This window comes from Choloepus didactylus, chromosome 7, assembly GCF_015220235.1.
Source record: "Choloepus didactylus isolate mChoDid1 chromosome 7, mChoDid1.pri, whole genome shotgun sequence".
Taxonomy (NCBI): domain Eukaryota; kingdom Metazoa; phylum Chordata; class Mammalia; order Pilosa; family Megalonychidae; genus Choloepus; species Choloepus didactylus.
The window spans coordinates 144,310,960-144,337,395 of record NC_051313.1 but is presented as its reverse complement, the minus strand read 5'-3'; the positions used below and the strand labels follow the sequence as shown (position 1 = coordinate 144,337,395).

Sequence of the window (26,436 nt, the reverse complement as noted above, 5' to 3'; positions counted from 1 at the left end):
ATAGACCTATTTTCTTCTTTTGTAGATGTTTAAATTTGCTGAATAGCTATCCCAAGACAGACTGACTAAGGTGATAGGAAAATGATGAAACTGTTAAGTGTTTTCTACACTCATGGGGCTCAGTAATTTTCTACAACCCATGCCCTGCTTCCCTAGAGGATCCCCGGTCTACCAAGAACAAGGCAAAAAACCATATATAAATATAATCTATTACATAATCTATCTCTATAAGCAATGAAAGAAATTGGAAAATTAAAGACCGACATATAATGACAATATACAAACTAAAATTTTCTATTCAATTAAAATAAACCAGAAAACAAAATGCAAAGAACTGTAATTGACAAAGCTTTATTTTTCATCTATTGATGGATTTTTAAAAATCTGTATTCTCCTAATATTTTCCAAAAGACTCCTTCAAACCTAATGTAAAATGAAAGTAAACAAGTAGAATCTGTGGATAGTCCCTGGTAAAAGAAAAGGTTTAAAATCACATCTCTGTAAGTACTTTGAAGAACTTATAAACAAGCTATTTGTTCAGAACACCTTGATAAATTTTTTTAAAGTGCTGTGTATTTACTGTTTTGCAGCAGAATGCCCAACCCAGAACATAATTGTGAATATCCAGTTGTGCAAAAGGAGACATTGCTTAAATACAAATGAGAGACATGCTTTTTTGAAAATAAATACTTAACCACACTTGGATTCCTATAAGCATTTGGACTCAAGTGTTTCTAGGTCTGCGTGGCTGGGCTGTCTCACCCATGGACCCATGATGATGGGCATGACCCCTCCACCCAATAATCAATACATAGAATCAGCAGTGCCAATAGTCAAATGTGATCACAATGAACCCCAGCCCTCTGCAGATATGATCTGGCCTGCGTAAAGACAATAGGAATTTCTTGAAGGTCCATGGTCCCTACTGGTTAAGCAGGGATTCCATACGATCCCATTTCTAGTAAGACAGGCATAGTTGGATGACTTTTCAGTTTGAGGTACAGGACCAGCACAAAGCCTCCACCCATGCCTCTGAGGACATTGGAACACTTGAAAGAGGCATTGCCACCTTCATCTTTGAAGACCTTCTTCTAATAATCAAAGGCCCAAGTATCCATGATGTCAACTCTTTTGCCATCATCATCTGCCACCTAACCGTGTCTAAGGGGTAGAAGCCCACCTCAACCATGGCTGTCACTGGCTGGGCCATCATCCAGCTCACCATGATGTGCAGTGTGTGTGTTCTTGTGGTCGGGGAGCTTACCTTCGGTTGCATTGTACACTCCAAAGCCTGGAGATGATGATGCTTTCATATGGGCCTTGGATGCCATCAGACTTGGTGATCTTCACCAGTGAATCTCCCAGGCCTTTGACTTCTCTTTCTGTGCCAGATTTCCCAGAACTGGCCACCAGATGGGTTTTGGTGGTGAAGAAGAGAAATGTGGCTCCAGCCACCCCACCAGAGGCCAGATTACAGACAAGATATAAGAGGTCAGATTGCAGGCAGAGTCCCTCTAGAACCATGTGTGCTTGTCTGCACCAGCTAGGAACACCTGCTTATACTCATCCTTAAAGGCAAAGTTGAGGACTTGGGTGGGGAAGTAGCAGATGCCATTGGCCAAGTTACTGCTCCGAAAGGAGAGGGAACCCTGCTCCTTGGGAACGCTCCTTGGCAATCTGTTTACTGGCACATTGCACTTACTGTCACAGCTTGATCTGCTCGATGGGGACCATTGACCCTGAGATGGTGGTGGTGATGCCAATGGCAAGGAAGTCCTTGGAGAAGGGGATTGCCTGTTCTGTCAGGGTGGCAGAGTGGGCAGCAGAGTGGGCACAGAATGGGAGTGGAAGTGCCAGGAGGGTTGGGCATCTTGCTCAGGCCTGTGGCCACCAGGACAGCAAGGCTGAACCTTCCTATTCTTACAGAAGAAAATGGAGATGGCAGGAGGATTTGTGTATCCCACTTCCTGGGCAGGAGTGGTGGGAAGTCTTTGTAGTGGCATGTGGACTGGAAGATGTTCCTTCTGAACCAAGACCACATGGAAAAGATAAACCATCCCTGAATGGTTGGCAGAAGGCAGTACAGGGCTCTTGGCAGACAAGCAAAAGTCAGGAGAGACTACAGAGTTCTGAGAAAAGTAAGGTTAGGATGTGATCAGTGTTGGTCATGTGGCTGCTGGATCCATGGGTGGTAGAACCAGATAAGCACATGGCGCCCAGGAACCTCACATGCACATCTACCCACGTTGTATGGGGACAACTTAGTCACAGGCTCACATTTAGCTCCAAGAGTATGGAAAATGTAGTCTAGTTGAGCAGTCAGTGGATCAAGAAGAAGGGGAGAAGACACTGAGACAGGAGAAAAACCAGGATCTCTCTCTTAAGAGCACTGCACCAAATAAGACACCAACTGTCCAGTGAAAGCTCCACTACTGCTGGCACCAGGCAGTAGATGCTGTGTTCCTCTCCCCTCTTGCTTCTGGGCACTAGGCACTGCACAGAGCTAGCATGACTACCCTGCAAGGAAAAATGGAAACATTTGTATCAGGGATTTTCAACATACCCAATTGCAAGGCATCTTGGCCAATCACAAAGTTACATAGTACAAGAATCATCACACCTACTGGACAACCAAAGCTGCATCTGATATCCTCTGGAGAAAGAATTGTTGGGCTTGGCAATAAAGTTTACAGTATGTTTAGCATCCAAGCTCATAAGCTAGGAATTGCTGTTTCAGAGGTAGTTTGAGAATTTGGAAGTAGGATTCCCAAAAAAGCACCTGTGTTGTTATATCATTTTGGGGAGGAATTAACTGCATTTGTATATTTTTTGTTCTTTTTCTATGGAATGCTTTTCCTAGTTCAGATAGGTTTATCAGCATGTATTTTGTAAACCAACTGGTTTTTATGTTTCTTACTCTCTTTTATTTTCTGATTTCTACCCTATTTGATTTAATCATAAGGAGCCCTGAACATTTCCTTACTTGTATTTCAAAGTCCTGATTTCAGGAAAAAGTTTTCTGAAAACAATTATTACACTTATTTCTGTTCTTGGTGAATTTGCTCTTTTTATCCTTTTTTCCTTTTTTAGAAAGGAAGGCTCACATTCAAATGTGAAACTCAGGTACCCAAATCATACTGGACTTTGTTCCAATTAGTAAGTTATCATCTCTCAGCTCTAAACCCAGTCTTCTGTATGCTGCTGTGTGATGCTGGGTGGGATTCTGAAACCACGTTTCTGCTTTGCCAGCTGGTTTCTTGCTTGAGTCTGCAATAGGGGATTCGAGGGGGAGAGGGCAAGGCTGGAAGAGGAGAAAAGGCTTGCTGTTTCCTGGTTCCTTCTGTTTGCTCCCTGTAGGTCTGCTGTGTGCTTGCTGTTTTCATTCATTCTGGCTACATTCTGTATCCCAGCAATGGCAGTGCCTTCTTGTTGCAGTTGAATCTTGTTTACCGTTTTGCCAACACTTGCAGAGCCAGCCCCCTCCTTAGATGCCGGGGTCCCAGACTTCTGTGTTTCAATAATTCCAACCTCTTCCTTTTTTCCACCCAATCCTAGGGGTAGTTACTGCTTCTAGCAATTAATTGTTTCTCCATAATAACTGCGGTTTTCTTTACACCTTCAGTTACCTAGTTGTTTCAGTTTGCTAATGCTGCCTTTTTGCAAAATGCCGGAAATGGATTGGCTTTTATAAAGGGGGATTATTTGGTTACAAAGTTACAGTCTTAAGGCCATAAAGTGTCCAAGGTAAGGAATCAACAATAGGGTACCTTCACTGGAGAAAGACCACTGGCATCCAGAAAACCTCTGTTAGCTGGGAAGGCACGTGGCTGATGTCTGCTTGCTTCCAGGTTGCGTTTCAAAATGGCATTCTCCAAAATGTCGGCGTCAGCTTTCAACGACCATCTTCAAAATGTCAGTTTCAGCTGCAACTCAGAGGTCCTTCTGTTTGTGAGCTTTTATAAGACTCCGGTAAAACTAATCAAGGCCCACGCTAAATGGACAGGGCCACACCACCATGGAAATTATCTAATCAGAGTTATCACCTACAGTTGGGTGGGTCACATGGAAACAACTTAATCCAATAGTCCAACCTAATCAACATTAATATGTCTGCCCCCACAAGATAGCATTGAAGAACACGGAGTTTTGAGGGACATAATACATCCAAACCAGCACACTAATTAACAGCTTTATACACTGTTATCAACTCTACACATGGAATTATTTCTAGCTAACTGATGTGGCTTCTGCTTCTTGACTGGATCCTTCCCTAATACAGGCTTTAGAGTTTGCAAAACTACATTCTATGACCCTCTTCTAATTCACATATTTATGTCTGTGTTTTTATTTTGTGTGCATTTAATGTAAGGAAACTGATATTTTCTAGAAAATTGTGGCCTCAAATATAATGCCAGTGTTTAATAAAAGTATTTTTTTGAAAATTGCTTCAAGTCTCAAGTATGGTAAAGAGAAACCAATTAATGTTCTCTCTTTTGCTCGCTCTCTCTCTTTTTTTTTTTTTTTTTTTTTTTTTTTTTTTTTTTTTTTTTTGGCTATAATCATAGTTTCCTAACATTCCTTGGGCTTTTAACCAATATACCAGGCTCTGTGCTAAGCACTTCAGATAGATTTTGTTATTTGCTCCTCATGGAAACCCTGTGACATAGGTGTTGGGGTTATCATCTCCACATTACAGGAAGTAGAAGAAGTCCTAGTAAGATTAATTTACAAGGCCCAGGTCACAGAGAGAATAAAAGCATAAGTGGGATTTGAATCCAGGGTAGCCCAGGCTCTGAACAATTTTGCCTGCCCTGGTTTTAGGTCTTTATTGGTGTAATGAACGTGCCCCTTGAATCCAATACAATGCTAGTAATAGAAACAAGCAAACCCCAAGAACTGGTGAAACTCGAAGAATCATGATTAGATAATTTGCTAGAACTTTACTCCTTTGCTACAGAATTCCCTTTTACTACAATGACATTATAGCTGGTCTTCTGCAATATTTAAAAGATAGTAATATTTATAAATTGTTATTGCATAAAAATCCTTTATGTAGTTCACAGGCATTATTTCTTTTTCTTCTCAACTAATTCTTATTTTTGCTTTCTAATCTCCCAGATGTAGTAACTACTCAAAATGTACATAAGCCCAGGCAGACTGAACTCATTCATCAGGGTCCAATACATAGGACTCAGCCAGATTCTACTATAAAATTGACTTGCTGAAAAGCCCCAAACACTGCCTGAGCACCGGCCCATCATTGAAATACCTTTCACAAAACCTTTACCTATTGCCTTTCAAGGATTAGGACAACGTTAATTGTATTTCATGGATTTTGATATATAATCAAAATAGTCTCGCCTTACATGCTAAATATTCACAGGTGCTGCAGAAACTTTTCAATAAAGATGTACCCCAAACTTTGACCCATCTCCTGGAAATTAAAAGGACACAAAAAAGTGAGAAATGCAAAAGCCTTTCTTGAAAAGGACAATCTGCACATGCATTATGAAAGTCATCCGAAGGCAAGTTATAGCATGCTGCTTTATTTATGCCTTGGCTGTGCACTGCATATGGAACATTTCAAACCAATATCACTTGAAGTGTGTTAGAATCATTGCCTAGCAGTTGTCTTCCCTGGAAGGTACTGTTTCATGGCAAATAAACAATGGGTTCTAGAGAGTAGTTATTTTTAGGAAAGATTGGGCAGAGAGAAGAATTAGTACAGTGACAATAAGGCTAAATGTCCAGGAAATGGATTCTTCACACCAAAGTGATAATGCAAGTGTTTTCACTCTTCCAGGATAAGATGAGTGGGAAGGAGAAGGGTTGTCATTGGCCTTGAGTTTTTTGTTGCCGAGTAAGGGAAAAGAAATGTAACATGAGGGTCTTCCAATTTCACACTGTTACAATATGGTTACTTACAAGGCCTCCAGAGAATTCCTGAAGGCACTAACCTAGTCACGAATCGGTACACATCAGCATTTTGCATAAAAGGAAAACATCTATATCTGACTCAAGCAACAAAGAAATCAATTCAGAGACATTTCCATAGAAGTCCTGCAGGTTTTTTATGCATTTACAGCTAGTATATCGTGCAAAAAATTCTTCTGACTGTTTAATAAATCAACTTTAGATCCACAATCTCTAAACTTCCATGATTTTCTTTATCTTTGGCTAGAGAGCACCCCACAGACCTGGAGCCTCATTTTCCCCCACTGTTTCTGTCTTTATTAGATGGTTTATCTCTCTGCTGGCTTTATGGGTGGGTTTGCAAACAGGGGTTAAATTCACAGATTATAGTCTTCGCACCACAGCCTCCTCCAAAGCCTGCAGAATAACATAAAAAGAGCATCTGAACAACCCTTGAGCCAAAAGGCCACCATCAGCTCTCCGGTTCAACCGAAACCCTTCTGTCGATAGAATCATGCCCATTCACATCACTGCATTTTATTTTATTCACCATCAGGTATCTGAACTACACCCTTGAATCCAATAATTATTTTAGTCCAAAAAGCATACCTGAAAAGGATTTTACAAGTACATTAAATAAGGAAACATTTAAATAACTTCAAGTAATTTTGAATGTTATTTAATGTTTTATGGGTAATACCCTGAATGCCAATTCTCAAATAGATGCAATGCTTCTAAGAATATCAGAACTTTTATATAAATTGCTGTTGGCACATCATAATGAACATGTTAGTATTAGATAAGGAGGGATAAATATTTTTCCCTTAGCAACTTTGTAGCCATGTTCACTGAAACAGAGCAGAGATTCTAATCAATGGGTATGGTTTAGTTAAGTTAGAACCCTCAGATTTTAGTTAGACTCCCTTGCTACACAGTACGAAACCTCTACTGTAATGCCAATCATATTCTGTTTGTATTAAAGACATCTGTGTAATTTTCCTATTGTGTCTCTGTTTCCTCACCTGTAAATTGGGAATGATAGTGATTGTTCTGAGGACAAATGTAAATTTATACTTGAAGCAATGCGTGGGATATAGTAAGCCCTCAATATATTTACCTGTTACTATTATTAGTGCTCATTAGATTGTAAAATTCTTAAGGGTTAAAACTCTGTTTTTGCTGTTGTGGTTGTTCTCTTTATATTGGGATTTCCTAAATTGCTAAACACCTAATAGACACTTAAACAGAATTTATTAAATTAATTTGTACTATGAAACTTGTGAAATGCATACTGAATTTTACAATGGGCAAATAGCCCAATCTTATAGCTTCAATAATACTTAAATATATTTAAATACATATTCTTTTTTTAAAAAAGCACATATGATATCACCAAATGGAGCCATAAAGAAACCCTCCCAGTCACCAATGCCACCATTAGCCCACTATCCTATTTTTGAGACCCAGTACCAGTGGGTCTTTTAAAAATTTCTTGATCAACCCTCACCCATTTCCTCACTACAGGATTTGAATGTTCATTTCCCATATAAATTTATCCCAGTCTTCCTTGTTTTATTTGTGTACAAGTTTACTTTGACTTGAAGGCAAGGACCATGAAGTTTTTGTATTTGCTTTCTCCAAGCCTCTTAGCTGAGTGCCTTGCTCATAGTAAGTCCACATCACAGTCCAGGTTTGTTAAAGAATGCATGAATCAGTGAGAACAGGCTCAGTGCCAGGCTGTGTACCTTGATGGCACAAAGCAATGTAAGATACTCGCTTGGCATCGACACTTGCAACCTCATGTAATTTTAGTGTGTCTGTGTACATGAGTTGAAGGTAAGTATCAGCCGTTGGGACTGTGTGGGCTTCAGGCATCACAGGAGGAGCCAGAGAGCTGCAGACTTGGGTGCAGGGGATTGGTCTTGAATCCTGGGTGAGATCTGGGTGTTAGAAGGAAAGGTCTTTTAGAAGTGGCTGAGTCATTGACATATGAACAAGCATGGTCTCTTTGAAGCTGTGAGAGCCTACTGTGGTTGCAGGGATGGTTATCTAGAAGGGGTGTGGGGTGTAAGCAGGGGAGTTGAATAGAGGTGCAGGGATGGGCCAGAGTGTTGGATCCTTCGCTGGCAATCTTGCTGAAGGGCAGTCAGCCCTACATAAAACAGTGAAACGAGCATTTTAGTTTTAGCATCCTTACCACCTCATTTTCCTAGAGTCCTAGGAAAAGAAGAAGAAAACTGAATGTGGGCCCTTGCTGAGGTGGGAGAAGCAGATCGGCCTGGGAGGGTACCCCTTCCTGTAGAATTAGAATCAGCTTTCTGATGCGTGAAAAGCACCACTCCAACCTTTTTCATGATTGGAGACTCAATATTCTTTTCAACTCATCTTGTGGGCCTCTCTGTTTCATAAGAGAGGCTTATGGTATAGTAAAGAGTATCAGGCAAGTCAGGATTTCCAACCTTTCCCTGGCACTAAGCAGTTCTGTTTAACCTGAGCAAGATACTTAAACAACTTCAATAGTGACCCCTGTAGACGAGGGCAGTGATGCCCACCTCTTGGATTTGTGAGGCTCAGATGTCGACCTATAGGACATCTTTTCCCAGCAGTCACTCACTATAAGGCAGCTCTTATTATAACTATTATCATCACTGTTATTTTTATGTTTTTCTTATATATCTTAGAGTTCCTATACAGTCCAGAAGGACATTTAAATAGATATATACATACATATACACACACACACATATATATGTATATATAGACTGTTTACTGTGTGCTAAGTGTCTCTAAGCACGGAGACTATTTCAGTGAGCAAGACAGTTGTGACGCCTAATTTCATGGACTTTGTTATCAGCTAGCAAACAATCAACATTGTATAATTAAGTGCAACAATTCTGCAGAGTCAAACTTCTGTAGAAGCAAAAGCAGAGTCAGGGAAGGCTGGAGGAGAGTAACGAGAACTGAAAATGGGGAGCTGGTAGAGTGGTTATTAAGAGCATGTCCTGAGGTCACAGAGACTTCTGGTCACCCAAGATGGTGGCCTAAGATGCTACAAAATTCCGTTCTCCCACAGAATCTTTGAATGACTAACAAAAGCTGGAATTACCCACTTCCTCAGAGCTCCAGAAAACAGTTAAAGGGGTTTCAGTAACTGTCCAGCACTGAATGGAAAAAACACAGCTTAAAAACCATAGGAGAAGCTCCCAGGCCCTTGATGGCCCCTCTCCCAGCCCCTGCCTGGAACGGGGTGGAGTCATTTTGGAAGGTTCCATTTTGGGTCTCTGGACCTGCTCTGGAGGGAGCAGAGTAACCTCTATGGGCATTCTGGGGTGTATGTATGTCAGGAATTGGGCTGTTGAGATGTGAATCCTGGCCCTGTCACTTACTGGCAGGGTCAGGAAATATTAAATTGGACTAGAGATAGTAAATAGCCTCCTCTAGGGCTTGTAAGAGGTTTAAATGAACAAATATTTGTCAAGCCCTGAGAATGGTTTCTGGCATGTGGAAGTGCTGTCTAAAGGTCTACTCTGAAGAGGGTGGTGGTGGGCTTGGGAAGTCGATAGTGGAAATATGGAAGGCAGTATGTGGCCAGATGGTGAAGGTGTTTACATAACCCAGGGAAGGTAGTAAAAGCTTTGCAGGAAGGTGAGTTTTTCAAGATGAATATGACTTATTCAAAGAAAGGGAAGAGGAGGACATCCTAGGCAGAGAGCTGGTATTCAGAAACTGCTTGCCATTCCACATAGCTGCCTAATAGAAATTTCCATGCAAGCCGCATATGTAATTTGACGTTTTCTACCAGCCACATTAAAAGAGAGAAAAAGAAAGGCCAAATTAATGTTAGTGAAATATTTAATTTAATTTAATATATCCAAATTACTATCATTTCAGCAGATAATCAATATAAAAATATTAAAGAGATATTTTATGTTCCTTTTTCATATGTTCCTTGAAATCGACATATATTTTACCCTTATAGCACATTTCAGTATAGAGTAGCCACATTTCAAGTTCTAAATGCACATGTAGCTAACGGCTACGGTAGTTGACAACGCAGGGCCAGACAGTCGTTTATAGCTTTTTTTATTCCAGCCTAGGGAGTTTGGACCATATCCTAGGCCAGCAGACAATGAGGGAAGATGATGGCCTTCAAACGGGGGGTGGTATGACTAAATTTGCATTTTAGAAAGTTGACTTATGGCTACAGCTGTTTGGAGGGTGAACTGGGTATGGAGAGAAGAAGTCCGGAAGCCAGGAGAACATCAGGAGAGCGTGGCAGTTGCCCAGGAGAAGATGTGGGAGCCGGCATAAGGCTGTAGCAATGGGGGGTCGAGAGGAGAGGGGAGGTGGGGGATGGTGAGGAGCGCACAGGTGGGGGCTCCTGAAGGAGATGCCACCTGAGTGACTGGCACTGGTGGCACAGCCAAGAAACGACGAGGGGAAGATGGTCAGCTCCTGCGTGGCACTTGGCGAAGTTACCTGTGGTTTTGTCGAGCCAAGGTGCCTAGAAGGTTTTTCACTGTGGAGAAAAACCATAAAAAGACGCAAAAAGAGGTAATATTTTTTTCGGTAAGCAAATCTCTGCAAGGTCCCAGTACTCCTCAAAGGCATTTTGTTTTTTGTTTTGTTTTGTTTTTATCAGAAAGTAAGACTCATTTTCTCACTCAGTTTTAAACTCAGACTGGTAAATTTATTTTACTAGACCAACTTTTACCTGACGGTTAAGCCAAGGGGCAAGTGAGGGAAAGACAGCATGCTCTCTGGGGACAGCAAGCCTGAGCCATTATCCCAACTCTGCCATTTGCTGTGTAATTTTGGACATTATTTAATTTCTCTGGGCCTCAGTTTCCTCAACTGGGAAACGGGGATAATAATGACATTTAACTCCTAGTTTGTATAGCTTATGATGTTACCCTGGCACACAGAAAGCATAATGTGAATATTTGTTAGATAAACATACTTTAGGCAACCTCACAAGACTGTGTCCCCTTTGTAAAAGTGTGAGTACCTTCATCATCTAAAGCATTTAGATTTTATCTATCTATAAATGCTAAGAAAATTTTACTTTGTATTTCAAATTAATCCCATTCAAGTGGTTAGTCAAGGGTCTCTGTTTTTTAATTCTATTTTTATATTGTGAATATGGGCTACTGACATGTTGAAGAGCTTCTAATAACTGGTAACACTTTAAAATCTTTTTTTTTTCAACTTTCCAAGTGAAATTTAACAAGTTACTAGAAAGCAAATTTCAAAGAATGTTATGGGTTACAGTTCCACAGTTTCAGTTATTTCCTTATTATGAAATATAATTTATATACAAAAAGGTGATAACTTTCAAATTAGAATTTAACAAGTAGCTATATAGCAAATTTCAAAGAATGTTATGAGTTACAATTTCACCATTTCAGTTCTTTCCTTCTAGCTAGTCTAATACCTAGCAACTAAGAAAAAAAATAATATTTTTTGACATTTCAGTAAGGTACAATGATAGAAAGTAACAGGTGAAACTGAGATTTCCTTTTTAAGAATATTTTCCCATATATTTACCTTTTTTCTTTCTTCAGAGTGTAGAATGTTCACTTTTCTCCTTAGTTCTTTGGATGAATAAAGGCATTAATAAAAGGAAGGGCCCAACTTAATTTGGTTTTCATTCTGTTTCATAAATACCCATTAAGTTGTATATGAAATGGCCCAAGATAATTAAACTAAGAGTTTTTGTTTTTTTTTTTTAAATCTGGTAACACTTTTAGGGTATTATTTTCTTAATTCTTGATTATAATGGTGTCTGGTATGTGCCAGTTTCCATATTAAATAGTTTATGGCCAGATTTTGAAAGTGCTGTAATATCTCACTGAGCAGTTGGGACTGTGGTCATTTCTTCTTGGGATTTGTAGGTCATGACACAAAAAACACATGTATGATGTACGTAAGATGAATAGGCATGCACCATGAGGATTCAACTGGGAGAGAGTAGACTTTAGTGGTGTGTTGGGGGACAGGCTTGTAAGTAACTCATTACATGCAATGCACTTGGTGCTTTATAGATGGGCACCTCCTAATATTTTGGAAGGAAAGAGGCACGGAAAATTATACTCCTTGGAAAAACTAGGGAAGGCTTCACACAGAAGAAGGCTTTCTGTAACATTCAGGAACTTTCAATTCTCTCATGCTAAAACAAAAACAAGCTCTAATAGAAGAACCGGATATCCGTCACACAAGCACATCACTTTCCTCTCTCGTGTAGCGTTATGAATAAATCTTAGCAGAAGACTTTCCCTTTGTTTTCTCATGAATTCTCTGCTGTTGGAGAAAGCATATGCTGTAGGTGAAGGATCTTCCCATACTGATTCTATTTAGGAATTCACAAAGGCAGGATTATGGTGCCATTTGAGTGAAAAAATTCTAGATAATTCATTTTTGTTCTTTTTAGGGTCCAAGAGAAGAAGAGCAGGGAGAAAGCCAAGAGATAAGCCATTTCTGAAAAGGAACTGGTTAGCGACTGAAACAAAAAGCAAGGCAGAGGATGTGGCACAAGGGAGAACTACTTTCCCATCTATTTGTGGGAATAGAAGGTGAAGGAGGCAGCTAGAGGGGACAGTCTTCAAGGACTTTGGTCAATCTTAGAGACTGTGGTCCTTTTGTTCTCAGGTGTGTGTTGCATTGGATGCATCCAAATTATGTCTTCCTATGTTCTCACTGTACCTTCTCTGGCTCAGGGAAACCCTTCAATGATCTAATTTGCCAAAGAGCATCTGCCTGTTGGACATGGAATTTTAAATCTGAACATCGAAACTGCCATCAGTGCTGCTGCTTCCATGGCAAGCAAGCAGGGTAACCTATGCAGGACAGGGTGGTGAGATAAACTGGGATAGAAGAGACAGCTTCATTAGGTCACATTTGTTTCACGGAGTCACTCTTTATGTCTATCCTTGAAATCACCAGCCCGTCAGTTGGGTCTAAATCTGTAAACGTTTCAAAGACATTTATTTCTCAAAGAGATTTACATCCAGATTCAAATAGAGATGAGTAGTATATTTTGGTGTGAAGAGGTAAACAATTCTTGAATGTAGGTCTATTGGAGAATGTCACCACAAAATGATCCTTTTATTTATTCAGCTTTAAATGAAATAAGCATAATTAGCATCTAGCCCTCTAGACCAGGATCCAGGTGACTTGGATTTTCTGTGTGATTCTGAGAAAATGACTTGGTCTGACTCATCAAATGATGGGATGAGCTTGTTGTTTCCTATAGTTCTGCCATGGTATAAGTAAAATACCTAGATATCCGGTAAAACAGGTAGTTGCCAAATTTTTATACTGAAAGTTGAGTTAGATTATTATAAATATGAGTTTTCCTAATTCATAAAAAAGAATGTTGATACCAATTTTGATCTGCTAATTTAGTAACCTAAGCCAATTACTAATGATGATTTTAGGGTTTTTGCAGGATTATGGTAATAACTTGAATGAAATTCTGCTCACAGCCTTAAACTTTTAATGTAAACATTTTTGGCATATCTTATTTACTTCATATTCTGTAATAGATGACTTACTCCAATTACCACAAGAAAAATTTAGTTTCTTGAAATATGCATTTAAGAAGCTAAATCAGGGGCTTGCCATTAAAAATTAGGTATGTGAAGAATCAAGTACTAATATGAGGTTCTAAACATAGAAATGTGTTCATTAATAAGGTCCAAAGTTTGAAAATTAGGCCAGCATTGTGCTTTACAAGCTAAGTAACCACAGCTCCAACCAAAATTAGGAACTTTTGGACAAATATTTAGATGCTGCCACTTTGAAGTTTAGAAAAGCGATACAAGTAACTACAAATGAATGTCACCTTGATTTTTATTTAAGTAACATTTTAGTGTGCTTTTCTTTTTATATATACAATATTTTGAATGAAGTGCAATAGTTTTTGCATGGTCAAACTCTTCTTGCTTAGTTTGTAAGTACAGAAAAGTTACAGAGAAATTTTTGATTAACTATGTATTTTTTTTATAAAGTGAAACAATTTCTTGCAAGTGTTTAGGATGATATGTGGAAATATTTCTTAGTAAAATCTTATCTGTGGAGAAGACAGAAAGAAGAGATTTATAGAGAACAAGCTATTTCCTTTTGAAAAGAAGTATTTATGATTCTCTAAGATGTGAATTTCCATGACTGAAAAATATAAGAATCAGATTATCTACATTAAGAATCTTTATGCAATAGAATATAATTATCTAGTAAATTTCAAAGCCTTGTACAAATGTCCAGGCTGTGTGCTTGGCTTAGGAGCCATGTATTAAAGTTAAAACAAATGAACTTTTGTGGTAGAAATACCCAGTTTAAATCAGAGCTCTGCTACTTTTTAGCTATTTGTTTTTAAGTATACTTATTTTGTCCAAACAATGGTTTCCTTGTCTGTAAAATGGCTTAACATCTATGGAGTTGTTGGAAAAATGCAATAAGGTCATAGATGTAAGCACCTAGCAAAATTCGGGCATATAGCAGGAGCTCAACAGAGAGGGAGGATGCTTTTGATTAGGGCTCTGATATTATTAGTCAATCTCAACAAGCCCCAAAAGAGCAATTTCTTTTGAGAACACCAGAGAGCCCAGAGTTATGATGCATATTGAAAATACTTAATTAGGTTTGATCTGTGTCATCTCACTATGCAGCTTCCTTGATTTCTTCTTCAGTGCTTTTGGGCATCGCTGTGCTCTGTGGAATTCTGCCATGGTTGTTGTTTTAGCAAGCATAACGGGAACCTCTTGAGAGAAAACTGGGCACCTGTGTCCACCTAACATGACTCTCGGTTGACAAACAAGTTAGCCATGGTGGTTTTAGGGGGATGTTAGCTGCCACATATCGTTTAACTGATACCTTTTATTTGCTCTGAAAAAGTCACATTGCTTTGCAAGTCCTTCCAGATTTCTATAAATGAAATCCAGAATACATTAAATTAGAATCATTCTGTAAAGTTCCTGCATACATATTGATCTTTTAGCAAAGTATGTAAATTAAGCTGATTTTGTTTGAGATTTGTAAAAAAAGCAACACGTATAAAAAAATTGGCTAATCGTGGAAGGGACCACCTAAACTCATGCCTGCTTATTAGCTAGATAGACAGTGGTTTAGGCATTTATTTCATTTCAGAATTACATGGGTGGGGTGCATGGCCTAGAAGCACTCACTATCTTGGATTCTAACAGTCCTCAGATTGGAACTCAAGAGAGCAATGAGACAGGGTGCTTTGTACTTTGGAGTTTGCTCTCCACTGAGCAGGACAAACTAGAAAGTGGTGCCCTCTGGGGCAGAGAACATGGTCCATTTATTGACTCAGGGTTTTGCCTCAGGTCTTGAATGAGGGATGTGGTGTTTGGACAGAGTAGAAGATGAAGACGACTAATCCATTTTATCAACATTTTCATGATTCTATTTGTGCTTGTGTGCTTTGTTATTTTAGGTGTTAGTAGTTATAATCTGAAACCCATGCATGTTTTGATCACTGTGTTCTTTTGCAAGGGCAGATCTGAACAGTATATGCTTCCATTAAATGAGAGAAAGTGATTCATTCTTTTCTGTTTGTTAAGTGAGATGGTCTGCTTTTCAGGGTCACAGGTGTTGGATGCCCTTATTTTCCTATTCTATTCTGATAGGTATTTGAAAAGCTTTAAAAACATTTCCCCACTACAGAATGAAAACTTGATTTTAACTAATCATATTCTTAAATTTGCTTTGGAATAATTTGAAATTCTGAATCTGGCAAATTCTGAATGTGAATCATAAACCAGCAATTTTTGTAAAACTAGTAAAAGGACTATTTTGAGGCTGTCGCCTTCTGATCAAGTGTGTGTGCAGAGAGGCTGGTACATATCACAGATGTAATTTTGGATTAATTGAGCTTAAAATTAAGTTTAGATTTTCAACAAGGCACTGAAATTTTCTTGGAAAAATAATGACTCTTTTTAAAATTTCTTGATAATTTAAGGATGCTATTTTGATAGTTTTGCTATTTGATAGTTTTCACGGAAGGAAGAAGTGCCCCTCACTTTTTTTAAGAATATTCACTCTTTTTAAGTCAAGTGAATTAGTGGAGGCCACAAAAGTGACTTCCTGTTCTTGTTAGAGTTATAATTCCTAAGGCTGCAACTTTCAATTCTTATTAAGAGCAATGGCTTAAAACTAAAATAGACACTATCCTAAAATGTTATATTTGATCAGCATTTTAAATATTTAAATTACAAGCTCTTTTGGCATTGAAAAAACAACACATTAATATGTAAATTGATATTTGAGGAAGGGGGTTGTGCCATTTTAAAAAATTCCTTTTATTTTTTATTTTATTTTATTTTTTTGGGCTTTAAACCAAACTTAATATGATTTAATTTTCACTTTGGCAATTAAACTTTGTATATAATGAAAAGGCAGTGGTAGCTTTTTGAAGACAGAGTAGGTGATACAAGGGGCATTACCTTTGGAAGTTCCTGAGTCTAAAAGTCAACATAATAAAAGATTGCAGTCTTAAAAGGGGCTCATGTAAATATGTTACTGGAGTAGTTAAGTATATAAACGACTTTCCTACTTATATAGACTTCTGCACGACTCCTCCATCTGTCATGCAAATATATATTTACCAGAGAGACCTTGAAGAATATATCAGATCTGGGAATTTTTACTTTGGCTATTTTAAAAATACATTAAATAAATTATCTTTACTCAGAAAACTATATTAGCACTGCTGAAATTAGCCGGTGATATATTTTTAAAATAGATAGTCTCTACAGCTATGAAGAATGGACTTATTACCCTATAGCTTTAAAAATTGAGGTCAGAAGAAAAATAAAACAAACAAATAAACTCCCCTAAATTATACAAACAGAAACCCATATGTTCTAAATCTAACTGATCCCCCTTTCCATTTATAGAAGAAATGCTATGCTGTATTTTTAAGCAGTTGTTTTAGAAAGAAAGTTATTTAATTTTGCCAATATCCAAAAGATGCAACACAGCATTCTGTTTGTAAAGGCCTCTAAAGTTAGCTCAACTGATCTTGAGATAATCACCAAAGTTTATCCTGAGCTTGTCCTAGCCAGGAGCTAGTTGTCCTGTTTGCAATGTGGCTAGGCAACATTCTTATTCTCACTTACAACGTGAGACAGAATATTCAGTTCCTCCTGAGCCACTTTTTTCTCTCACTAGCTTTAAACTTGAGGGTAGAGAGTACATTGGAAGAGAGAAGGGCGATGCATTTATGTGAGCATATGTAAGTGTTAATTTATCTTCTCATTAGAATGAATATAATCAGTTAAGCTGTTCGTGGGGGACTGTGTGTGTGATTTTGAGTTTTACTCAGATCTATTTCCTTCCGAAAAAGTCCTGCAAATTTGTAAATTACATTGAAAACCAGCCATCCTTCTCTTTCCCCTCCTTTCCTTTCATATATCCACAAATGACCCAATTTTCGAGCATGCAAGCATTTATTCTCCTTTCTGGTTTTTAATTCTTCTTTTGAAAAGAGAGATTGCAAATACGTTCGCATAGACAAACTGCTGTAATCAGAAGAGTTTGAAGCTGACACACTTATAGAGTCCTGCTTGCCAAAAATAGGATTTTCATTTGTACTGTCATTTTTTTCCCCTGAACCAGTTTTGCCAACGCTATAGTAAATGCCAACGTTGGGCTTGCAGGATTGGGTTGCGCGGTGTTTCAATAGGTGGCGCTTCAACACAGCCCACCTGCTCGAGGGCTTACATGCGCACTCAACTCTGATACCTGTGGTGTGCATTTAACAGATTTGGCCCAGTTTGCTAGCTTTGCAGCTCGATTGTTGTTTCCGGTAAAAACCACCTCAAATGCAGCCTCAGCATCCTTAAATATTGTAAGCACTCAGGACCGTTACCATACATCCTTAGTCATTATTTTAAAACACACACGCAACACATATAAAAATATTCATTCATACACAGCTCTATGACCTCCGCTTCTGGAGTTCAAAACCAGAGAAAACAGATCTTAAAATATCAATGATATTTCAGTAATTTCTGCTTCCTAGGTATTTATTTGTTTTTGATGGGGTCATTGGTTTTTAGCATATTTGCATGTGTGCATGTCATTATATTTCCCCTTAGGAAACACTTTTTTGCAAGTTTTTGCAGCAATAAACCTCAGTCTGAAAATAGAGATTACCTTGTTCAAATAATGTTGCTATTTAAATAAATGAAAGAATGTATGAAAATGCCAATGTTTTTTTTAAAAAATTGGTACAAAAGAACCACCTGCAGCAATGTTTCCTGACATGTCTATAAATTGACATTAACCAGGATGATTATGTGGATGATAAGCCAAGTGTCACTGACAAACAGGAATAGAGATGCCTGGAATGAAATGTGCTATAAGGGACTTCGCTGTACCAAGAAAGCACCTCATGGTCCATTGACTTGAAAATATCTGTAAATTTTAGTCTAAGAGAAGACTAGGAAAGAGAATAGAATACTTCAGCAATATCTAGCCACTGGGTTCTGAAGAGGTAAGAAACTGACAACCATTTACATTTTCCCCTTCTGAAGAGGTAAGAAACTGACAACCATTTACATTTTCCCCGATTAGTTGATCAACATTCAGGGATCAGAGTACCAACACAATCATTCTAACTCTGTGATAGATTTTCTATTTGATAATATGGTGAGACTAGGAAAGTTCCCCCTCTTCTTCTTCATAAACTCTTTGCTTTTCAATTTGCTGATTTCATATTGATTGAATTGAAATATACATTATTGGATGTTAGCTAAAAGAGCAAATGAATATAAAATACCTTGCCCAATAGTTATTTAATATATCATGTTATATGAAAACTACTTAATTTATATATAAAGTAATGATATTTAAAATATATAAGAAAATACGATAATTAAGTAGATAAAATAAAAACTGAAAATAAAGTTTTTGTTTCTCCTAGATCATCTGTTGTTTGTTCTGCAATACATACATTCTTAAAAAAAAAACTGAAACGGAAGGATACATTTTCAGGTTCTATTATCTACAAATATCTGCAAATATATCTATAAGTATATTTATTTCAGAAATAAAAAATAATAATGTAACATAGCACAGTAACATAGCATGATTTTTAAAAAAAACAGTGATTCAAATATTGAGCATGACTTTTTTTCTCTTAGTAAAGGCTAACAGAAATAAAAATAAGTCATCTGTGTTATTTCTTTCTTTCCTTTATATTTTTGATAGAATTATGACATATTTAAAATGTAATGAACTCAAATTCAATTTTAAAAATCCCTTGTTCCTCAAAAACCACGGTGTGTATCACTGCTATGATGTCAGTTTCAGATTCTTCTTTGAGAAACATATTTTCCTAGATGTGTGTATCTATCTAACTTTAGTAGACTTTAATACTCATTCTCTATTTCTGTATGTTAACATAACTTCTCTATGAAGAATAAAAAAAGTCCCTAAAATATTTCAAATCATTGGTACTAGAATAAATTCACATCTCTTGCTTGCTTCGTTGACTTTTTATTACAGTCCCGAAGTTTAAAAAAAAAAAAAATGTAAGAAAAGAAAAAAGACTTCCACTGTCAGCTCAGCTATTTGCTTTTTGCTATAGTTCCAAGCGAAGATTTCTGGCATTTTCTCTTTGCTTCCAGCTTCCCGGATTTTTTTTTTTTTTTTAACCCCATATTATTTTCAAAAGTAACTTGAAGGGTTTAGCTTTTTTTTTTTTTTTTTTTCCTTTTGCAAAAGTTCCCTGCCCCACCAAATGCCAACAGAATCACGAGGCTCCGTTCGCCGCTGCTACTCCGCGGCCGCCCTGGCATCTGTCGGGGAGGGACGGTGCAGGCTGAGCTCCCTGCTGAGCCGGGATAAAGGGCCACACCGCTCCAGAGCCGAACGCGGGACCATCTGATGCGAGTCTGGCCTAATGAAAGTCCAGCATGGGGCTAAATGAGTTTCTACCACTGCTGGGTGAGGGGCTAATGATAAAACAGCTCCCTGGGCTCGCTGCTGCTGTCGGAATCTTTGTCAGGGCATATGGCAGTTGGCTGAATGCCTTACTTGAGAGATTTCCTATCGGATTTATTCTGAGAATGTGTGGTAGTCTTGCTTTCTCTTCTTCCCTTGTCTCTCTTTGGCCTCCTCTCTCTCTGGCTTTTCTGTGTTCTGATGGTCTGTCGGCATGATTGTTGGGTCATAGATACTTTCTTTCAGAAGCATATTGTCAAATTGTTGCTCGTTTGTTTCCACGTGGGTGGAAAAGCAGAATATGAAAGAGAGAAAGACATTGGCTGTTACACCCAGTGGGTGATTTTGTTTCCTTTGGAGCATTACAGCTAAAAGCATAAATTTCACAGAACAAGAGGAAAATCAGCTTGAAACCTGTTGAATGATGATGCTAACTAAATCCTTTATCTGGTGTTCTCCCTTCCATTCACACCCCATCACTTAAGTCCAAATCTCAATACATATCTTAAGATGGAGGAGTTCAGAAGAAAGGACAAGTACCTGGTTTTGGAATTATTTTCATTGCAAAAAATTCGTAAACAGTCAATTTCATGTTAGATTATGATCAAATATTGGGCAAAATAGTTACTTTGGTTTATTCATTATCCTTCATCTTAACATGTCTCAGAAAGAGGACAAATTTTGGAAGATTCTATTCCCTGGCTGTATCAAATAGACAAACTTTTGTTTTTCTGGATATGCTTTTGTTTGTTATATAGAGATTCACAGCACAATTTGAACTTCTGTGGGGAAATGACCAAAATAAAATTTTAGGCAACATTACAAATCCTAGAAAAATTACAAAAATTTGTGTTCTACTCTTTTAATATTTGCAGTTCATTAAACAGAAACAAAACTTTTATACCAATTCTTATAGTTTAATATTGCCTGTATAGACTTCTATGTGAATATCAAATCTACGGTCTGTTCTTAGGCTTATTTGGTACTACTTTTGGGTCCATGCCCATATTAAATTACATGAAAATAAAATGTGTTGAGGATTAAAGGATATGCTCATGGAGGCCTAATACAGTCGTATATTTTATCCTTTACATTAGAAAGTCACAAATGAAGAGGAACAAGATTAGACAGAAGTTCTTAAGGCTCACATCATTTGATATTTCAAGGTCACGTTTCCTGGCTCTCTTTGCTTGGGCATTTCCTTTTCTTTTTGTCACTGTCATTTGACTTAGGTTTCTGTTTGAAAATTCCAGGCCTTAAATGCAATGTGAAATCATTAGTATAGCTGCAAGAAGTAACCCATTCTTATCTAACCATAAGTGATCCTTTCATACTCTTGTTCTGAGAAATTCTAAATAAAATCTCCTAAAAATCACATGTTTCTTATTGAATGAACCCATTCACGTTGTGAGGTTTCACATGAGTTCCAGGTGGTCTCCTCATCTGCCATGCAGTCAGCAATAGCATCTATATAAGATTGTTTTCTTGTAAACCGCATGGTGCCGAAACACCGTCATGTTCCACGTCTTATGCCCCATTTTAGTTTATTCCCATGACAAAACTCCATTAATATGATTTTGGAGCAAAGTGAAAATGATGGGAATTTTCTGTGTCACTGAAAAACTAAGCCTTATTTCTTCTTAAGGAAATATTGCTTTAAATAGTCAAGAAAATTCGGTTTCTAATCTATGAAATTCCTTCTCGGAGCGAGCGTTATTCACAAAGTATTTTCAAGTCCTCATGATTGAAATAAATTATAGTATTTTTCCTATGTTTTTATTGCATTACTTTTGGGGTTGTTCAGAATTTTTAAAAAGCTGTAGAATTTTTCATTTTTTTCTGAATTTATTTATTAGCTGTTTTATATGCTTATACATTTGGAAGCTCGCCATAAGCCACAGAAAACAGCATCTCTCATTTGGCAGTTATAATTATATATTACTATGATTCCTTACCTCCAGATAAATGAGAGAGAATATGGAAAAGTGAAAAGAATAATGTACTATGAGTCAAGAAGCCTGAATTATCATTACAATTCTGTCACCTCATAGGAACATGAACTCTTCCTATTAAAAATTATAATAACAGCCACAAATTTATTGAGTCCATTATGTGTCAGACACTTTTTTCCCCTCCATGATCTCATTTAATCATAGCAGCCACCCTGTGAGGTAGGACTCTCCATCCCCATTTGAAAAATAGAGTCCCTGAGGTTTACAGAGATTTACAAACTTGTCCAGGGTGGTACAGATAGTAAGGGGGAGAGCAGAGCTTCAAAACTTCAATCTTCAAAACTTTAAGGCTTCAAAATATATTCTCATTCTGCTTCCAACATGTTTAATCTCTATGAGCCACAATTTTGGACTAGAAAAATTGGGGGTTTAGACTAGAAAGTTTCTGGATTTTATATCAACTCTAAAATTCTGGGTCTACTGTAATTTGCAAATACTACCTTGGCCACATAATGGATGAGCAGGGCTATTATTACATGGGTGGATTACCTGAGTCATAGAACAGAATCAGTAGCCCTACAAAGAAAATATAAGGGCAGGATTAGCAGATCACTGCACCACTGGCAGCTTGACAGTCTGATCATTGGTAGTGAATATATCTAGAATATTTGGGACCTTTTTAACTATTGATGAATTAAGCTTATCCACATTTAATGAAATAACTTCTTTGGGGAGAAAAAAAAAGAAGAAAGGGAAAGGAAGGGAGGAGAAAGGACAGAAAGGGACAGAAAGGGACAAGAAAGGAAGGAATGAGAAAGGAAGGGAAGAAAAGGAAAAGAGAAAAAAAATCTAGTTTTTGTTAACTTGCACCAGCCCCCTCCTGATTGGACCATCTACCTTCAAAATCATTAACAAATGAAAAAAAACTTCTATTCTACATTACAGCTCAAATCAGTAAATTGACAAGGAAACATGCATTTTTCTTACAGTAAAAGATTATTTTTAACCTCTTACTAACCATTTAGTTTCTCAAGCCATCTTTGTAGTAGAAATGGTAGGCAAAAAATATTGCAAGGGTTAATTTTCTTCCCTCTCAACTTGGGGATGCTATTTCTTGATAACTTGCAGAAAGATGTCTTCACACAACTGGATAATTAGTGGGATTTTTTAAGAGTGTTTTGACTATCATTATGAAGAATTAAAATATGGGTTGATATTCCTCGTAAACTGGCAAGTTAAAATACTAAGTAAATTCATATGTCCACCATCCCTATTCATAATTCCAAAATCCAGAAAAGTTCATCCAATCTATGTATCTATCTATCATCTAATTTGGCAGTCATCAACTAAGGGTGATTTTTCATGCCTCCTGCTTTAGATTTATTTATGATGCTACCCCAAACTTCTTTGAAGTTGTTTTGTAATGTAACATATTGTGTACGCTCTGTATGAACATTGTAAAATATGAAAAAAAAATCAGAATTCCAAAGCACATCCAACATCAAGGATTTCAGATTAGGGCTTTGTAAAGCCTTAAGAACAGTGACTGATGTATAGCACTATGTAAACATCACATGAGATAAATATTTGAATAACAGCAAAATGGCAATATATGTAAACTGTACATCGAACGCGTAATAATGCAACCCATAGTTTAGATAGCACTTTTTAATAACATGCTTGCATTTGATCCTTACAAAACCCAGGTGAAGGAAAGAATCCAGTTGATATTATCTTTATCTGACTCCAAGGCAACTGTGGCTTGGACAATAGCATTATGGAACTGATGATAGCTCTGGGCATGTCTGTTGATGAAATAAAACTTATAGTGAAAAAATAGTATAGAGCAAGCATACCATCCTCTTTTCTTTACATTAACTTGATAGAAAAATACAAAGCAGGAAGTTGGACAAAGGGAAAAAAAAGATTTTTTATACTGCGAAATGGATCCCTATTTTCCTAAGTTAAATGAGTAAACACTAATTTAAGATTCAAGTGTATCAGGGTGATCATACAAATGTTTTATTCTAAACATTTAATATTCAGCCAACACATTAGTGTCGGGATTCATTTCATTTTTCATCTTTCTGAATCTGAAGAGATAATTTACCCTGAAGCAATCTTATATTCCATAGTAAAAATAAATAAATAAAAGATAGATAAGATAGGTAGGTAGATAGATAGATATACATACATACATATGTAGGTACATACATACCTGAAATTCTAAACAACCAATTTCTTAGCTGTTGGCATCCAATAGATTGTGACTATTAAAGATTTTTATGTTCTTAAGTTTCCAGGGTTTCTATATTTAGGGAGGAAGTGATGTAGGTTTGAAATCATTGCTTCAGGTATTTTAGATGTGTCAACCAGGAAATAGTGTAATTTACATTTTATTTACAGTAAAGCTGTATTTTTATATACTATGGTGAATTCCAATGTGTAAAACGGTGATATTTTCTCCTTTAACAGAACTTTTGGAGACTGCATGAAACATACATTAGGTAGGTTGAAGATCATGAACTTTTCCTAAATGTAAGGAAATTATCGATGGGACACAGACACAGAAATATACAGAATTTTCTATGGTTTGGAGGGAACTAAAAACAAAGTAAGGCTTTATACCATGTAGATCCTGAAGGAACAAAAACTTATTTTGCCAATGGAAAATGGATAGGTGCTTACACAAAGGTATAATTTTACTTGTTAAAATATAGAAATACTCTTATCCACAGATGTGAATTTGAACAATTAATTGCGGAACAATAGCATTGAGTAATATCCATAAATCATATTGAAGTGATTTTAGATTAGCTACGTGTCCTGTCACTCACATGGCACAAAACCTCTCTTACCTGTGCATTGTACCAAGACAGGTAAGAACAAGTAAAAACAAGGTTGGAGAGGCAAGTTTCAAAAACCCTAGGCATTGAACAAAGGTGTTGGAGCATACCTTGATTATTCAGAATTCTATCCAATGATCATACCTTATAACTCTATATTTTGAATATGTGTCTATAATAACTCCTACAGATTGCATTTTTTCCTATTATTTTTAACTATCTTCTTGAAACATGTTTGCTTCTGCCTAGACAAGTTGAGACAATCTCATTTTACAATGTACTAACTGGTAGTTATAATTTTCTATTCAGAATCTTTATGAAAGTTCTGAGTAGTTTTTTTTTTTTTTTTCTTTTTAAGGTAGGTTAATTTCTGTTACTTGACTGTATGGTACACAGAAATTCATTTGAAAATCTACTTTTAAATGCTTTTTCATGCACATCACAGTTTCTAATTTAAAAAATTCCACATATTGCTTTACAGGACATTTTTTGCTTTCAGCCAAGAATTTTAAGACACTTTATAAACATTAACAATTATTACCTGCCCAGTGACATGCATCACTTCACTCTGGGGCATGTAAATATTATATTTGCTGTTTGCTAGTTGCATGCTTTGATTATTAAGATTTATTGATTTGTGATAGTTCAGCAGATACAAATCCAAATCTTCATTACAACCCGTTTGGAAATTCATCATGTCTCCTCTTTGTGGTAGACGTATTAGACTCCTTCTAGCATTATGCTTTACAGTCACAAGTGGAATGTAAACATGTTTTAGTAGTCCTGAAATCATAGGCCATTGAGAAGCAGTGAAATCACTTTCAAAACCAGGCCACATTACACCTTAACCAATCAAGCTTGCAACTCCAACATGGTTCCCAGATGGGCAGTGAATGAATCCTGTTATTCAAAATCACAAATGAGTACCTCTCCTTGGCAAGATGCAGGTATAACTACAAAACCTCCAAGAGTAACACAGGGTAATTAGTGTTTATACTGTATTTTACAATCATAAGTCTATATAGTCCCATTTCCCAGCTGTGAAAACTAAGAAAGGCATTTGCTTATTGACAAATGGATAACCTGCATAAACTTGTTCCTAGTCTTCTGGATGCTGATATTTGTTCTCTAGCTGAGATAAAGTGCTAAGTATTTGTGAATGGCTTCCAGAATTCAATGGCAAGAAACTGTACATAATGTATGAGGCAGCCTAAGTTTTAAAAATTCCTAGTGGAGGAGTAAGATGGAATAGAGTATGTTTATTCTATTTTCTTTCTTTTTCTAAGTATTGTTTCCACTCATTTTTCTACATCTTTTAAGAAGTTAACATCTCTATTTGCATTTTTCGGTAAGCAAAAAGGAAGAATAATTTGCGAAGGTACAAATCTGACAAAGATTTGAGCAGCAATTCCAAAATTGAAGCCATTTTCCTCTTCAAATTCTAATGTATTTTATAAAATCTCATTGGAGGAGGTAACTTTGTGTCCCAATTTTAAGACACAGATTTATTTTTTTTCTCAGCCGCATGCTTTCAAATTGCTATGACTGAGCTGATGTCTGAGACCCAATTTGCATCATGTTGTAAAGCAAACCCTGTCCAATGTACCTATGTTTTAGAAGGCAGATGTGTGAAAATACTGTACGCTTTCAAGAACTTGGGCTTCGTAATGGAGCACATACTCTTGTACATTTCTTTCTAATGTGTTTGACAAGTTTTGTCCAAATAGTAAAGTGGCAACATGACCCGGCTTCCTTAT

At 37.1% G+C, this 26,436-nt stretch overlaps 1 pseudogene; it reads right to left on the bottom strand.

The window, feature by feature from the left end:
* Positions 1-929: 929 nt before the first annotated feature.
* LOC119540844 lies at positions 930-21,379 on the bottom strand (annotated as a pseudogene).
* Between the last annotated feature and the right edge of the window lie 5,057 nt (positions 21,380-26,436).